General features: G+C 46.3%; 2 long non-coding RNA genes across 2 annotated transcripts in view; one reads left to right on the top strand and one right to left on the bottom strand.

The window, feature by feature from the left end:
* Nucleotides 1–18,645, bottom strand: part of LOC144827264 (uncharacterized) — a 363,221-nt gene that overhangs the window by 65,845 nt on the left and 278,731 nt on the right. The gene's annotated exons all lie outside the window — the stretch shown is intronic.
* On the top strand, nucleotides 859–2,500 carry LOC144827263 (uncharacterized). Its single transcript, XR_013610104.1, has 7 exons — nucleotides 859–963; nucleotides 1,042–1,169; nucleotides 1,267–1,365; nucleotides 1,457–1,522; nucleotides 1,605–1,671; nucleotides 1,759–1,816; nucleotides 1,907–2,500. It is a non-coding gene; the product is annotated as an uncharacterized LOC144827263 (long non-coding RNA).

Consider the following 18,645-nt stretch of genomic DNA (forward strand, 5'->3'; position numbering starts at 1 on the left):
CGAATACGCAACAAGACCCTAACTTCGAGCTTGGTATCTCACTGGACAGAAATGAAGCACACAATCCCCCAACTAAGATTTCAAGTCCTGGAGCAGATTCAACAGAAACCGGATAGGAACAATGAGAACCTGTTGTCACGTAGAGAGATATGGTGGATTGATTATTTACAAACTCAAACCCCAAAGGGACTTAACGACAAAATTGATATGTTATGCTTTTTATAAATGCTTTATATATGAACTTCTTTTTCATCCTCTTGCATCACATGGAGAACATGCTTTAGTAATGACACAGGAACGAGTCACATGCGTAATCATTTAAAGGTTGTAGCATTGGCTAATGATCATATTTATTTGAACTGATCACTCAGCTTCTCGAGCCATAAAACTCCTCATGTACACTTAAGATTGGCATCGGTAAGCACACACAGCAAGATCATAATAGTTCCACACATTTTTTACAGTGAGGGATCCTTTGGTTTCCTGTATTTATCCTTGAGGTTTGCCCCTCAACCGAAATTCATTAAACGTTTATCACAGTAACATACAATAAGTTACTTAATAAGGGTTAAAAAACATCAGCTCATTCTTTATCAGGCACTTGATTTTATTTCTCACAGAGAACAGATCACTGCATCTGTCATGCATTAATTACTAACTACTTTCACTTTTTTTAGCATATCCGCGACGCGGCAGAATTTTTTATATTATTTAGTATTATTGTTCAAGTCAACATTTTTCAGATTCTGATCACTTTCCTAGTCTGTTTTCCATTTTTTCCCAACTTTGACCGGATATTTCCGTCTTCGATTTTCATTAAGGATTCTGTTTTAAGTGAACGGACTACTTCCGCAGTCCGTCGTTTATTTTCGCACCGTTCGACATGGAGAGAGCCCGGGAAAACGCCGTTTGAGCAGAGAGCACCGACCGTGAATACAATTCAATATCAGCTTCTCAATACAGGTACTTATTGAAGGCATTTAATCGGCAGCACGCACATGGCTAGCTCGGTATTTATTTCACATTTTCCCCTTTGGGCAGTTTAATTCACAGCAGCATCGATAGAACCCGATACACCAAACATCCGGTTAAGAGAAACACTGGAATACCGCAGCACCAAGATAGAGCCCTGATCATCGAAGGAGTCTACATGCAGCTTTCCTCAACAGGTACCTAGAGACGCTATTAACATGAAACAGCACCGCGGTTCGCGCCAGTGCATTATATATAATATGCAAACTCTGAACTCATTTATTTGCTTTTTAGAAGACGCGTCAGTTTATTGACCACGGCATAGCTTGTCAATGCTTCAATCATGCCAATAGAACCGCCGCGTGAGCGATAATTTTCTCTAACGTCGGCAAGGTAAATTCCTTTGCTTAGGTTTTTGGACACCTTCGGTTATTATTGATATACAAGATACCAATCATCAATTTATATTGTTTATGTCTCACAGCACCACATAACCAAAGCGTTTACCATAGAAATGCCGGCACAGCAAGACACCGTCAGTTGCTATCAGGTACTTCAGACTTAAAACGCATAGCGTTTCATTGCTGCTCAGTTTAGCGTTTAGCTTACATTCTTTTATATCCCTTATGTAGGAACCTCGACAATAATCAGGAGCGATCATCTTTCAATACTTCTTCTGATTCATTCACAGTTTATCAGGTAATACTTATCCAACCTTCTTAACTTTGCTGCAAGTTTTTACTCACAGACTAATTAAAGTCTCATTCCAGTGTGCTCTTTTTGCAGTCTCATCGTCAAGTTTATCCAACAAAGGCTACTTGATTTCACAGTATTTTTCTTCACGGTATGACATACAGCTTCTTAGCCCTTCTTCATTTTGTCACTATACTATTGGAATAGTTCATTAATCATCAGCATGCACCTGTCTTTTCAGGCGTTATCTGGAACACCTTTTTGACCCTCCATTACTGAAAACCTTCCTAAAAATCCATACAATAGTGAGTAACTATGGTGAGTGTGTATTCTATGGTGATCTACATTTTTAATATCCAATCAGCAATCACGCAACAGACGTAAGAGCTCGGGTTTACTTTGTTTTGCATCAACAAATTCACAGCATTGTAAGCATTTTCAAATACCTTGGTCTATTTAAAACTCTATGATACGCATGACCCTGATAACCTGAGGAAGTATTAGCATATGTTTGTGTAGATGTATCAAAACACAGTACTATACTGAACCTTTTTTCATATGATTTTTTTGAGCATGTTGTAAATAACATTAATTTGTAGAATGTAATGTACAGTAACATGCCTATTGAGTGTGCCAATAGCCTAAGGCTAAACTAGTTTTTTCAAATTGTTTTACAGTGCCCCTGATGAAGGGATTAGCATCCCGAAATGCATTGGGACAGGAAAATTTTCTTTCTTTTTTAAATTATGAATGTCAGTCATTTCAATTCAATTAATTGTGTAAATCACACTACAAAGAAGCAACAAAGATTTCATTTGTAACAAAAGAAGAAAAACCAATTATTACATTGTTTGAGGAATAATTCAAACCAATAAACTTGTTGAAAATTACAAAAGTATATGCAGTTTAATTTTGATAACAAGTAGCAGATGGATTTCTGCTGAAAGTAGTGCGGAAAGGGCCTATTGACGTTTGTCATTAGTTCTATTCAATTTATTCGCTGTGGAGACTGGCCGCTCCTCCCCTTCCGGCACACCACGGATAAAACAAATTTACAACTGACAGAAAGCACAAACTAGAGCAAAAAAGGAGTGCATTTCACATCCCCAATTTACTCTACATCTTTGATTGTGTAGCATCCTGCTGTACATGACTGTCTACTTTTAAAACTTCTACAGAGGTTCTGATGCTGACATCTTTCTTGCTTCCTTGATTCAATAGGGTTAACCCTATCCCTAGTTTAGCGTGGAGTTTAGTAGAAGTTGCAAATCTTTTCCATGTATGAAGAGAAGGATCAAAACCATTCGTCTAGTCATCAAATCCTTTTTCTTATATTTTGCATAGCTACAACAGAAATCCTTATATGCACTTTGCTGTTGAGGACCAATATTGTACGCCGCTTTGGCCTTCCTTTGTAATCTTATATTTTTACATTATGTTTTCGGGCTTGATTTATATTAGTCTGGCTCTGAGTTTGTAATAAACCTTTTAACTTCAAGTTACTCACTCTGACTTTTTATTATGTGGCCCTAATGATTAAACAGTACCTTAAGATTTAAATTGTCGTTAACCCCTTTTCCTCTCAGGCTACTAAAAGGTCTATTGACTAGCGTAGAATTGGAAGGAACGGCCCAGAGTGTTCTCAGATGTTAGCAGAGGATGGTTAGTACCTGAAGTAGAGGGGTTAGAAAACTATTAGTTTTGATTAGTCCAGATCCAATCTAAATCCCTAGTGCCCATATTACGACTTGGAGATTCAGGGCAAGTGATGTTCCAGTAGTTCAAGAGAGAGTTGTAACAGTGGAGTAGTGAGTATCAATAGGGTTGTGTGTAAACGGCTGATGCTTAGCTTGCAGTGTTTATGGCAATTGAGTGGTGTCTCGCAGAGATTGTGTGCTAGGATGTGGTAATGTTTTAGATTGTGTGAATGTAGCGCTTATTGTGGAGAAGTTGTGAGATTTTCAAATAAAATATAGATTTTTTTACTGAAAATGACATTTTTTAAAGTTGTATGAGATTTGTTTAGAGGTGATGTTCAGATAGAGGGGAAGAAGCCCCTATTATTGGCTTCCCATGTCAAGAGGTGCAACGCTGTTATTGATTGATGATCCAGAATGAGATTTTCAAATAAAATATAGATTTTTGTGTTGAAACGAATACATTTTAACTGAAAAAGAAATGTTTTGAAGTTGTATGAGATTTGTTTAGAGGAGATGTTAAGATACCTCTTAGAGAGGGCGAAGAAGCCCCGCCCGAAGACACTGCAGGTCATTATATGGTGACAAATGTAGTGTTACACACTTATATTTGGCTTGAACAATGGCAGAAGTTAAATGAGAAAGAAGGTGAACTGGCATCTCCAGGTTATGGTACATTTAATCTGAGAATTATTGAAAATTTGAGGAGAATTCTATATGAGATGAAACCACAACCCAAACCCACACAATTTGAAGTGCTTAACACTTGTGAGCGTGTGGCTCAGACCAGGGGAAAAGCGATATACCAGGATGAGTGAAGATGGCAGAGCGCACTTATGCAGATGTGAGGTGGGATGCAGAGTAGAAAAGACGGAGACATGACATGATAGAAGGAGTGAAAGAAGGATAAAACAAGAGAATCTGGAGAAAAAGACAAACATAGTGATACTAGTAATAATCTTTTAGATGTATTCATGTCTGAGCGACCACCTCCGTATAATGAGATTCGAACAGAGGGAGGTGGACCTAAGGCTGCAGATGGTAATACTGGAATGAGTACTGCACCAGTAAGTACAAGCCCTGGTATGATATGAATTTCCCCTGTGCAAGAGGACCAGAGCATGATGGGAATGTTTGATTCACTATTAAAGTGAATCAAAACATGATAGAAGGAAATTCAGGTACTTGTGTTCCTGGGACATCCATTGGTTGTACAGTCCCAGGTGCACTTGCAGTTCCTGTTACCATTGGAACAGTGGTTTGTATATATAAACCTGGTTCCGGAGGAAATGGGATTGAAAACGCAGCCGACCACTCTACCCTTGGAGCACCAGCATACATTTGTGCTGTATTATTACATGTGCTCTATATTTTTGTAGAGCGCCCGGTCTCTCTGTTCTATTGCCTGGTTGCCAATCTCTTCTCTTACTCACTCACATATTTCAAAGAAAGTGAGGGATCGGTGGAGTCCCTTCAAATCCTCTGGGAGGCCTTTAAAACAGTGCTGCGGGGGGAAGCCGAGGCATTGATAGCGGAGAAAAAAAAGGAAGACTTACTGAAACATCAAACCATTGAACAAGAAATACAGTCGCTGCAGTGAGAAGTGATTGCTGGCGGAAGTACAGAGTGACGGCATAGACTAGTCACACGCCAGCAAGAGCTGCTTGCCCTAGCGGAAAATGCAGTGCAGACGTATGCACTCGCCACGCAGCGCTGACTGTACAATGTAGGGGACATGGTCTCTAGACTATTGGCCTGGCTAGAGAGAAGGAGAGATCATGGGTGGTGGGAGTCAGAGACGAAAGGGGTGTTCTCCAGACAACAACTGTGGGAATTGCTGAGTCTTTTGCCTCCTACTATGACAGTCTCTATGACCCATTCAGCAGAAGAACTAGCAGGGACTGCGAGGAGTTCCTGGTGGATGTCTCACTTCCAACAATCAGTGATGCCTTGGAGGCTGATATTGCAGAGGTGGAACTCTCCTGTGCCTTGGGAGCCTTGAGGTGCAGGAAAGCAGTGGGTCTCTATGGACTTCTGGTCGAGATCTTTAAGGGCCTAGCTTAAAAAATGACACAACCTATGCTTAGAATGATTGAGGTGGCTAAGGAGGGAGGCTTGCTGCCTGGTGATCAGCGCACAGCCACAATAGTGGTAATACATAAGACAGGTAGGCCCTCACAGAGCTGCAGCTCATATAGACCTATCTCACTGCTGAATGTGGAAGCTAAGGTGCTTTCCCAGGCCTTATCAAACAGAATAATGACGGTCCTGGCCACCATTATTCATGTAGACCAGTCTGGCTTCATGCCACATAGAAGCACCCGCCATAATCTGCGGCGGCTATACAGAGTCTTACACTTGACGGAGGCCCTTCGTCCCAACAGACAGCGCTGATGTCTTTAGATGCCTCAATGTCCTTTGATAGTTTAGAGTGGCCCTATTTATTCACCGTGCTCTCCCGATTGGGCTTTGGCACAAAATTCTGTAGCTGGGTAGGATTGCTTTACCGAGATCCATTAGTCAGAGTAAGGGTCAACAAAGCACTATCAAGAATTTTCAAGCTGCACAGAGGCACTAGACATGTCTGCCTCTTGTCGCCTCTGCTATTTGCTCTTTGCTCTGGCGTTGGAGCCATTGGCGCACTGGATCAGAGTAGACCCGATGATTTGGGGCATTGTGGAGCCAGGGGGATAGGGGAACGCATCTGGGAGGAACTCATCTTCCTGCATGCTGATGATATAATCCTATATTTATTGAGACCCTTCTTCTCCACATTTTTTAGCTCTTTGGAAGCTACTCAGGCTACCCCTTAAAGTGGTCCAAGTAAGTAATATTCCCCATGTTGGGTCCTTCCTAGAGACTCCTGGCAAGCTGTGCAGCCCAGTTAGTTATTAAAGGCTTCAAATATCTGGGCATTTATGTAATGCGCAACCAACAAACATTCCTGCAAATAAACCTCCTCCCCCAGCTGAATAGAGTTCATACTGACATAAAACATTGATGCACTCTGCCGCTGACTTTAATGGGCAGAGTGGCATTGTATAAGATGATGACCCTGCCGCACCTCTTATACACTCTGCAAAATACCGCCTACACGATTCCACCCGCCCTTTCCAAACAGATAGCCCAAGAATTATGCACACAAGGCGTGCAAGGAGGCACGCCTTGAATAGCCCTACAGAAATTGCAAAGAGGGGTCCACGGGGAGGTCTGGAGGTCCCAGACATTAAACTCTCCTACTGGGCCTCGCAACTCATGGTAATAAATGACTGGGCCTTTGTAGCTAGAGAGGAACCAGCTTATAGAGTAGATAGAGACGCAAAGCCGGGCGGGAACTATGAGCCTCTCCTATACGCTCAAAAGACAGGTCGAGATTGGACAGCACACACAGCAGTAGTATTCAAATGCTTGAATGAGGCACACAGGTACCTAGAATGGCAAGGCCGACTGATTGGCATGACGCCCTTGTGACAGGGTGACTGGTTGAGGGAGGTGGGCCGTGCTTGAGGGATTCAGGGGATGGCAGACCCTAGGCATTGAGCATCTGGGAGATGTGAGGAGAGATGGGGGGCCTCTCTCCTTCGACGACTTCCCACAAGAATATGCGCTGACCCCCCCAAAGATTTTCATATATAAGATTCATACATGCTCTACAAATCTGCATACAATGAGTCATGACTATCCCTGATCATTCACTGCTAGAAGATAGGCTATTAGCGGACCCTATTTCAGACAAAGCAATGTCCACAATATACCAGAAACTAAAGTATAGTGCCCTGGACCCGCTAACCTCCCTTAGGAGAGCATGGATTGATGACCTGGGTAACATTGATGATGAAGAATAGTCGGAGGCCCTGCAGAGCCCCAGAGATGTAGCGATCCGAGCATGCTTCAGTCTGATGCAGCTTAAAATATTACATCGCACATACTACCCCTGCACATCCTTACAGAGATAGGAGAAGGCTCAGACAGCACTATGTGCAAGAGGCTGTCAACAAGAGGGTTCCTTCTTCCATATACCATGGGACTGCCCAGTCATTAACTCATTCTGGAAGTAAGTAACAGCGTTAATGTCAAGGCTGTTGGAGATGGAGATATCGCTAGATGCCAGGTGGTTACTATTGATGATTAAAGGAGAGGGGGACTGGCCTAGACATAATGGGCTCTGGTTGGCACTTTCGGCAGGAGTGGCAAAACATAATATAGCAAGACGATGGGAAGCGTCCCTCCCCCCATCAGTGACAGAATGGGAGTCCGACTTGGATTGGTGCCAACAAGCGGAAGTAGTATATAAAAGCAGGGGATGCTTGAAGAAGTGGTAAAAGACATGGTCTCCATGGCGAAAATATAGGGAAATGTTACCATCCTTAAACAAAACCACCTATGCCTTCAAGACCCAAATGTAAGCCAGACACAGCCCATTTCATATCTATGGTAGAGCAGCCAAAGACACTACTTGATTGTTTCCAATGTAATTGCAATCTCGTGAATTCATCATGTAATAACGATACTGTCAAACTTAACCCAATGATGTGTGTGTAATCATTATCTATCTAGTGATATTTATGAGCCGGTTTAATAAAATGAATACATTAAAAAAAAAAAATTACACCCATGATTCAGAGAATGGGAGAATTCATTCCTTTGAGTCCTGGAAGGACGGGTTCAACAGATATGGCTCCCATCATCCTCTTCTTCTGCTCAGGTAGTGATCACAGGCGTTCCGCAGGTGGTTGAACGGGTTAAATTCAAATCCATGGTCATGGCCCATCGTGCTCTTCATGGGCTTGGTCCCATCTACTTACAGAAACTCTTCGCCTTCTCCACCCCAGCATGCCATCTGCGTTCTCTGTCCAAGTGCATTGCTCTGGTCCTCCGCTTCCAACTTCAGAGGCTTGGAGGCAGCTCCTTGGCGTGAAAAACTGCTGTTGCCTGGAACGCTCTCCCTCTCACCCTTCGGAATATCCAGGACTCGTTGATCTTCAAGATGAACTTGAAAACCTATCTCTTTCCCTAACTCTCTGAATTTTTATTTCAAATAAGTTTATTGCATTTTTTTTCTTTATATTATACATTCACAACACAACACTGCAAACGTTAGGTTACAGAGAATAAGATGCCTCTGTGTAAATTTGAGTGTTGACACCAAACAGTCAAAACGAACACATATCTGCAGCTCACATGGCAGTGTACATATATAAGATACCATAGGTACAAACTGTGTCCGCAGTCCGTTGTCTCTGCTGACATATCAATATATGCTCCCTGGGTGCATAACATGTATTCAGAAGGCGCCTCTGCATGGGTGCGTTAGGCAGCTGGGAGGCACCCTACAGTGTTTCCCGTACACCCCAAGGTGCAACTCGCATTTACACTTGTATGTTATGTTCGTGTAGAAGTGAATGATAATAGAGATTAGCTTATTGCGATTTTGATAAGTTTGCAAAATGTGAACTTCAACTGAAAACTAAAGAAGAGAAAAAAAAATAAAGAAAGGGGAGAAGAAACAGAGAATGGGGGAAATAACTGGTAAAGATATCGGATGCTAAATGTGACTTAAGATCGTTAGGGTGTTAGCCAAATGAATTGGATAGCTGCTGAGCTGGTTTGTTTATAGCGAGTGCTGGCTGCATTGTCTGTTCCGACCACAGTCATGAGGACGCCAGGGTGACTTATAGCTAAATGTGTACCTGTGGAATGTTACCGAGGTCCGCACGGTTGTGTTCTAGCCCTATAGGTGCAGTGCCATTCGACACTATCGCTGACATGCCGTACCCACCAGCCGAGACTTCAGATGGCGTCACCTTCCTGTTGTGGGGGTGGTGCGTGTGGTAGGGCATGAGGGTGTGTGAAGGCTTTGAAAATGTCGTCCCAGGATTGCGCTATAGGATATTTATGCAACCCTGCCGTTTCTTCCCTGTGGAGGGCAGTACTTTCCGCCTGCGCCCACACCTCTAGTGTCCTCTTCCAGCTGAGTACCTCGGATGGATCCTTATGCTTCCACCATTGTGTGATGAGCCGTTTCGCAGTTATGAGGCCTAAATCGCGAAATCTAGAGTTCACCCTGTTTGCTTTGTTGCGGGCATAAAACCCCAATATACAGACCTCCCATGTTTTGGGTATCTGGGTGTTAGTGCAGGTCGTGAGCGTCTCTATTATAACTCGCCAGTAGGGTAAGAGTAGGGGACAGGACCATAGCATATGCAGTAGGTCCGCATCAAGAAGGCGGCACCTCGAACAGCCAGAGGTTGTGATGTTGAAGTATTTGTTTATTTTGTCCTGTGAGTGGTACGCTCTGTGAAGTGTGTATGTTTGTATAAGCTTGAACCGCGAGTTACGTGGAATGTGTGTGGCGCTGGCTAAGACCCGATCCCACTCTTTGTCAGTCCAGGGTCTGCCTCTGTCCCCTGCCCAATGTGTGCGGAGGCTTTGCGGTGGTTTCAATACGTATACAAGCATGGCCTGTACCAGCCAGTGGACCACATGCGACCCTTCCCCCATGACATGCATGTACTGCATCAGCTGATGGGTTGGCGGTTCAGTTGTCAGATCCCCCCATGCCAGCGCCAGAGTCCGTATAATAGCTGCGTGAAGGAGGAACTGCCCCGCTGATATACCACTATCTGCCACCAGGGCTGCGAAGGGCATAAGAGCGTTTTCTGCATATAGGTCTCCTGTTGTTTCCACCCCAGCCTCATTCCAGGCTGCCAGCGTTACGTCTGTCACTGCGCCTCCGGCTCTGGGTATCCTGACAAGTGGCAGTATCGGGGCATAAGGGATTGTGTCTCTAGTGAGCTGCAGGCTTCTCCGGAAGCATCTGTGAGCCAGCCCAATGTGAATCTGCTTCGGGTGGGGAAGTCTCGCAAGTGGGTGAAACAGACTGTATATTTGGGACTGCGTCCATGGGGGCGACTCGGCCGCCGTGTCCGGCAGATCCCTGCCACTCAACCATCTCGCGGCCCACTGCAGCTGGGCAGCCAGGTAATAGAGCACCAAGTGGGGAAACGCCAGACCCCCTGCTCAGGCGGTGCATATAGTTTCTCTAGTGCTATTCTAGGCCTTCCCGTATTCCAGATCAGTCCGCGAATTGAGCCTTCCAACTCCCGAAACACACGCGCGGGACATACACAGGCAGGTTCGTAAAAAAATAAAACAATCTTGGTAAGACATTTTGACTAAAGTGATGCGGCTCATGACATTTAACGGGAGGGTCCTCTAGAACGGCATCTGTGCCTTCACAGATGAAATGGCGCGTATCAGGTTACCATCCAGCATATCTGCTGGGGACCTGTATATGTAGACTCCCAGATATCTGAACGTGGTCGGATACCGGTGCCATTGATATTTACGTCCGCTTCTGTCACGCCGGCTTAGAAAGAGTAGATGCCCGACTTGGCCCAGTTTACTCTAAGGCCCGATACTGTTTCAAACTCGCGAAACAGCGTGGAGATAGCCGGGGGCACGGCATGCAGATCTTTAATATATAACAGCAGGTCATCCGCATATAGGGATAATACATGGAGTCCATCCCCTAGAGGGATACCCCACTGCGTACCGCGGTCTCGGAGCAATGCCTCCAATGACTCCATGGCGAGGGAGAAGAGCAGCGGGGACAGTGGGCACCCCTGTCTGCTGCCTCTTGGAACTCGTAGTGCATCAGAGACGAGTTTATCCGTGCGAACAGGCACCGTTGGACGTTGATACAACAGTTGCACTAACTGCAAATATCCGTCTCCAAGTTCATATTTGCTCGGGACTGCCGCTAGGTAGGACCACTCCAGTGAGTCAAAGGCCTTTTCCAGGTCCAGTACCAGACAACCTGAACGTGGCCAGCATTCCGGTGCATACCTCTGAAGCCTGAACAGTCTGCGTATGTTAAAAGAAGTACTCCTGGTTGGGACAAACCCGTTTTGATCATGGTGGATTAGGGTCTTTACTAATGGGGCCAATCTCTTAGCCAGGACGGAGGCGAGTATCTTTTAATCCGTGTTTAATAAGGCCAGCGGGTGGTAGGAGCCCAGGAGGTCTGGATCTCTACCCGGTTTCAGAAAGGAGACCAACAGTGCCTTATTCAGCGAGGGTGTGAGTGTCGAGTCTTCTACTGCTTTAGAATAGACCCTCTGCAGTTCAGGTATCAATATATATTAGTACGCCTTATAAAATTCAGCCGGTAGTCCTTCCGGACCCGGAGATTTGCCGTTTGAAAGGGAATAGATACCGTCCTTTATTTCCTTCGATAGTATGGGGGAGCCTAATTCCTCCTGTTGGTTCTGCGCTAGTTGCAGTAATGCTAGTGTGGAGAGAAAATCTTGGATAGCTGCATCCGTAGCATGCAGGTAAGTCTTGTACAGTGCTGAATAGTGTTCAACAAAGGCACTATGTATGTCACGCAGTGCATGCACTGTATCGCCTCGTGTGGTCTTGATGGACGTCCCGGGCGAGGTGGCTGCCTCTTGCCTGATCAGCCATGACAGCAGCTTTCCGGGTTTGTCCCCTATATGGTGAGTGCGTGCAGAGTGCGCAGCATAGTTTAAAAGGCGGAGTCGTTCCATCAATCTAGAGTGGTCCTTGTAGGAGAGTAGGGTCTGCTTCCTATGTTCACCCCCACTTTTTGCTTTGCTTTACTGGTTTTCGACTTAGATGTGGCTGTGGGCCTGCTAATCAGACCCACAGCCCAGATGCACTCTCTCTAAATTTACACCATGTACTCTAGGTACATACACAATTGGGAATTGGTTCACCTTGTCAGCCCCTGTAGAAGTGTACCCTAGGTACTCAGGACATAGGTGTAACCAAGGCCTACCAGGGGCTGCAGCATGTATTATGCGACCCCTGGCTGGCCACTCAAATAGACACAACTGGCTGATCACTCAGCTGGGGCAAGGTCTTGTAATCACCCCTTGCTTAGGTGTAATAGTCCTATACCTACTTATATATAGACACATAGTAACCTATAAGTCACTCCTATGGCAGGCCTTAACAATCCTGGAGGCAGAGTGCTTGGTTATATGTGAGATGGTGCTCTAGCACGAGCTGAGCCTGTCTGCAGCTTTCGGAACCATGTCCTTATAGCTGTTCTATGATATTGCCATACCATATACTCTTAAGTGCATTATGAACCTCGCGGTTAAATGCTAACTTTGGTTTGGCTTTATCCAAACATGTCGTGTAAGGTGTCATACGCTTTGGAATACTACCCCCTCGCAAATTCTGGTGACCGGGGTAGCATTCCACCCTTCTAGAGGGAGAAGACATGTTGTTGCTGACTATCCCGGTTAAAGTTAACCAGAGCCCCAGCGTCACAAAATGGACGCTGCTGCCACCGACACAAGTCTGAGCTCCTGCTGCTGGGAGTCCTTCTAGTCACGGGAGTTTGGACAATAGGTTTCCTGCCTGGAGAGGTGCGAGCACCACCCCAGACAGGACTTTGTGTATTGGGACAGGGAGGGCTGAATAGAATGAGACACTGCCTGGGGCACACTAGGTGCCCCAGGCAAACCGGTTGCTAGGGCACTCCAGCGTCAGCTCTGGCGCGTAACTGGACAAAGGAAAGGGGGTGTAACCACCCCCCTTCCTGGTCCCACCCATAGGAGGGACCTAGAAAGTAATCCAGCCCCTTTTAGTTGTATAAAGGTAGGAGCTGAGTCCTGAGACTTTAGATTAATCCTGAACCGAAACTTGACACGAAACTCTGGACCTTCGACATTCTGCTGAAGCTGAAGACTGAAGAATCTCCCTTGTGGCCAAAGAGTGACCACCCTGGGCAACAGGCACCATCCAGCAAATCAACGGCTTGCTTTGTTGACGTTCCCGCCGGAACCCGAGCACAGAGCCTGACAAGACCCAGACTTCCAGACCTCGCTGAACCTCTCTTCACGACTGCAGCACAGCTGAGATCCGTGGAGGCGACGAGACACGTGGGACCAGACATCTTGGAAAGCTGCAACTTGCTAATTGTGCAGGCATCCTCGAAGCTGTGCACTGGGGACTGAGAAACCCCGAACCTGAGCTCCACCTGCACCGAAGATCAGCCCCCTACACTCCACGAGTTCTGCGTGGGGCCATTCTGCTTGTGTTCTGCTTGACGCGTTGTCCGGTTGCTGGCCCGTTGGCTAGTAGCCTCTGTGACGACAATCCTTTTGAATCACATTGCTGGTCTAGTTGCTCCAGACTGGCCCTTGCCTCCCTGCAAAGGTGAGGCACCTCAGACCTTGCTGGTCTGCACCAGAAGCCTTCTTTGAATCCTGCGTGGGTTGCTTTTGCCAAGGCTTGTTGACTCCAATCCGGAAGTCGACTCCTCCATCTGTGAGATCCTGCATGAGACAGCTCGCCTCCTGCTCCTGGTCATCCTCGATGCCTCCTGGTCCACGTGGCTGAAGAGACAAGCTTCAAGAGAGCACCTGATTGCTCCTCAACGTCGTCTGGTTCCTTCCTGGTTCCACCCGGTCACTGGCTAGTGACCCAGACTCTGTCCCCTCTGCTTTCAGGTCCTCTTCATCTTCGATCCACCCTTGGATCCACCCGGACATCTTCCTCCTGGTCGCCTGCAGCATCTTTCTTCAAAGGCTCCATAGGACTCAACGGCGAAACCCGACACACCTTCACACCTATGCACCCGCCGTCCGTGGGTGAGGTAGCGCGAGTACTTCGGTGCTCCCAAGGGTATTGACTATCCAAGTGTCTAGGTTTTTAGTTGTTTCTTCCTAGTTAAACCGGAAGTGTCCTAAATCCTTCTAAATCTAACTTCAAAGTTCCCATTGACTTTGCATTGACTCACGCGTGTGTGTAAAGACACTGCACGCGCCACCTGTGGGCCTCCTACTTCTAAACTAAGGTTCAGATAGTGTAGCCCCAGCGATTCCCTAGGCCCTAGGCCTTCCCTTTTCTCATGACGTGGTACTTATACCACTTTTTAATATATGGTTTGCTTCGCCCCAAGGGCCTAACCGTAAATTGTGCAACTTAACGTATTTTAACTAAGTGTCTTGTTATGTGCTTTGGCCTCTGATCTCATAAAGAGTTCAGAGGAGTGTGTTAGTAAATATATACATATATATTTTATATATATCCTGTGTGGTGTCCTTTCATTTGATATTCAAGGGGTTACATATGGTAAAACAGCTGGCTTTACACGCCCTCAAGAGTCTTTTAGCCGAAGACTGTTCTGTCCACGCTACCACTAGGATAGCTGGTCTATAAGGTTGACTTACAACCATCACCATAAGGGTTGTTTGGACTGGTGCAAGGTGTTCACTAGAATAGTGAACATCATATACCAGGCCAACTTCTCACATTGGTGTGCAGGAGTTGGGATTAGAGCTTGCTGTTGTTTTACCACTTGTAATCTTGAGATATCTTTTGAAAGATCACATAGGTACCAATAGGTACATATATAAACAAGTCTTAGTATACTTAAGTTCTACTGAACTTAGCTGTTGTAGAGCCTGGGCCTAGCACACCCTGACTACAACTCCTAGAAAGGTTCTGTAGGAAAACAAATAGTGTAGGTAGGTGCAACACCACACCTCACTAGAAACCATGTCTCAGACAGTGAACCCCAGTGGTTCTCTGCCTGCAGAGGTAGATCCCTTGAGGACTGCTTCAAGGTATGAAGCCTTAGCCTTCCAAGAATTGCGACAATTGTGTACTTCTAGAAGGCTAAAACAGGGTTCAAACCCTACCCTCAGATTCCTGGTTGAACTCTTAGAAGAGTATGATGCTCAACAGACACCTAACGCAGGTGCTTCAGGTAGTGCATATGAAGTCCTTCCCTCCACAGATGATACTGTGGAACCAGAAGAAGAAGAGGAGGTAGTGGAGGAAGATTCTGATCTTGAGGTAGACAGCCAGGTCCCAGTCAGAAGACTTAGCCAGGCTAACCTAAGCATACATGGGAGTCAGTATGGGCAGCCCCACACAGACCCCCAAGTGGGCTTAACCAGAGGCAGAGGAGAGGAAGATCCCACTCAAGGGAATCTCTCCAATCTCATGCTTCAAATGGCTCTCATGGCCCTGCTCAGAGAGGGATGACCTCCCCTCAGAGAAGGGAACATGAGGCCAAAATGAGAGAGGCGGCTCTGAAGATTGAGAGGCAAGAACTTGAAGTTGCCTTGGCCAAAGAGAAGCTTGCTCGTGCTAGAGAGCATAGAGAGAGTGGGTTAGAACCCACTGGTGGCAGCAATATCCCTAAGGATAAAGATAGGTCCTATGAGAATAGACACCTAAGCAAGATTGTGCCCCCTACAAAGAAGGGGATGACATCCACAAATGGATAACTGCTTTGGAGAGGGCCTGCAAAGTACAGCAGGTACCCCAAAGTCAGTGGGCAGCAATCTTATGGCTCTCCTTTTCAGAAAAAGGTAGAGATAAGCTCCTCACAGTTAGTGATGGGGATGCTAACAACTACTCTGTCCTGATGAGTGCTCTGATTGATGGGTTTGGCCTAACCACTGAACAATATAGGTTGTTGTTCAAGGATACCCAGAAGACACAGACTCAGGACTGGACTGATTTTGTTGATTGTGCCACTAAGGCTCTGGAAGGCTGGTTATTGGGAAGTCAAGTTAAGGACTGTACAGGATTGTATAATTTGATCATGAGAGAGCAAATCCTTAAAAACTGTCAAACCAGTTATTGCATCAGTACCTGATTGACTCTGATCTGACCTCTCCCCAAGAATTGGGAAAGAAGGCAGGCAAATGGATCAGAACCAGGATTAAGCAGAAAAACCAGAACCAGGGGGGTGATCAGAAAAAGGCAGACCAGAAGGGTAATGAGCAGAAACCAAAAGACCAGAAGTCTTCACCAGGCCCCCAAAAGGTCCGGGGGAGGGTGGCTCCAAAAAGAACAAACAGAAACAAGAAGGCCCAAAGAAGCCCTGATGTGGATACTGTAAATCAGTCTCTCACTGGTTTAGTGAGTGCACCAAGAAGGGCACAGCACCGACCACCATTGCCCCTAAGGCAATTGTTCCCCCTAGTTCAGCTGTTAGTGGTAGTTCTCAGCAAAAGGGTGTAGTAGGGTTAACCCCGGGAACTGAGGTGGACTCTGGCCTATTCAGAGTACCAACTCAAGCTGTTCTTGTTTGTGATGGGGATATAGCAATGTCCTCTACTGTAAGTCCCAGTAATCTGAGCAAGTACAGGCAGACGCCTTTTACTAATGATAAGATGGCTCAGGCATACAGGGACACATGTGCAAGTGTCAACATGGTGACACCTAACTTTGTGGACCCTGAACAGATCATACTAGGTGAGAAGTACCTAGTGACCAACGCTAGCAATGCCACTACCTCCCATAGTATGGCAGTTGTTAACTTCTCCTGGGAAGGGGTAACTGGCCTCAAAAGAGTTGTTGTGAGTTCAGACCTTCCAGTAGAGTGTCTGTTAGGAAATGATCTTGAAACCTCAGTTTGGTCTGAGGTGGAATATAGGACCCATGCAGAAATGCTGGGAATATCAGCACATGTCCTTGCTGTGACCAGGTCACAGGCCAAAAAGTGCTTACCTGAACCAGTGCTGGATCTTGGAACAATAGACCAGACACCACCCAAGAGAAAGAGCAAGAGGGTTAAGTCAGTGTCTTCCCCCCTGCCTCAGGTTGAGGATCAGCCCTCCCAGGAGGATTATTCTGAGATCCAAGAGGGAACTGTCCTAGAAGAGCTTGCGCCTCATCAGGTTGAGTTTCCTGGGACAGGGAGACCCTCAAGGGCAGATCTGAGGCAGGCACAATTAGACTGTTCCTCTCTTGAACCCCTCAGACAGCAGGCTTCTGCTGAGGCTGCTGGGAATGCTCAAGGTACCCATAAAGTGTATTGGGATGATGGGCTCCTTTATTCAGAGGCTAGAAACCCCAAGCCTGGTGCTTCCAGGAGGTTGGTTATACATCTGCAATTTAGGGGCTTCCTTCTTACCTTGGCCCATGATATTCCCTTAGCAGGATACCTGGGCCAGAACAAGACGTGGGACAGGCTTGTCCCTCACTTTCACTGGCCCCACATTTCAGAAGATACCAAGGAGTTTTGTCGCTCCTGTGTTACCTGCCAAGCCAGTGGCAAATCAGGTGGCACCACAAAGGCCCTCCTCATACCACTACCTGTGGTGGGAGTACCCTTTGAGAGAGTGGGGATAGACATTGTAGGACCAATGGACCCCCAAACAGCATCTGGGCGCAGATTTATACTGGTGGTAGTGGATCATGCCACCAGGTATCCAGAAGATATTCCCCTGAGGACCACAACAGCTCCTGTTGTGGCAAGGGCCCTATTTGGAGTTTTCTCCAGAGTGGGGTTTCCAAAGGAGTTTGTCTCTGACAGAGGTGCAAACTTCATGTCTGGATATCTAACTGCAATGTAGAAGGAGTGTGGTGTCACCTATAAGTTCACCACCCCCTATCACCCACAGTGCAATGGGCTTTTGGAGAGATTCAACAAGACCCTCAAAGGGATGATAAAAGGTTTACCAGAAAAGCTGAGGCGAAGATGGGACATCCTTTTACCCTGCCTTCTGTTTGCTTACAGAGAGGTCCCACAAAAGGGGGTTGGCTACAGCCCTTTTGAGCTTTTGTTTGGGCATCCTGTAAGAGGACCCCTGTGTCTTGTGAAGGAAGGATGGGAGTTACCTCTCAAAAAGCACGACATAGTGGACTATGTACTTGGTCTCCGCTCCAGGATGGCTGGCTATATGGAGATGGCTTCTAAAAACCTTGAGGCAAGCCCCAGCAGCACTCCAGGACAAATGGTCTGGGCCCCACACAATAGTTGAACAGAAGGGAGAAGTCACCTACTTGGTGGACCTTGGGACTCCCAGAAGCCCCCACCTGGTGCTTCATGTCAACAGACTCATAGCATTTGTCGACAGGGCAGACATGAGCTTGCTCATGGCTACAGATGAGGGGCAGGAGGAAGAGAGTTACCCTCTCCCACACCTGCTTACTCAGAACCCTGATGATGGTTCAGTAGATGGTGTAGTCTTTGCTGACAGCCTCTCTGAACATCAGCAACAGGACTGCAGACAAGTTCTTCAGTCCTTCAGACATCTGTTTTCCCTGACCCCAAATCAGACAAGCTGGTGCACCCATGAAGTGGACACTGGTGACAGTCTGCCTGTCAAGAGTAAAATCTACAGGCAAACTGACCATGTCAGGGACTGCATTAGGACAGAGGTCCAAAAGATGTTGGAACTGGGAGTTATTGAGCCCTCAGAGAGCCCTTGTCCTAGTCCTGTGGTCCTGGTGCCAAAACCTCACACCCAAGATGGTAAGAGAGAGATGAGGTTTTGTGTGG

The sequence above is a fragment of the Lissotriton helveticus genome, chromosome 4_1 (genome assembly GCF_964261635.1).
Source record: "Lissotriton helveticus chromosome 4_1, aLisHel1.1, whole genome shotgun sequence".
Classification (NCBI taxonomy): domain Eukaryota; kingdom Metazoa; phylum Chordata; class Amphibia; order Caudata; family Salamandridae; genus Lissotriton; species Lissotriton helveticus.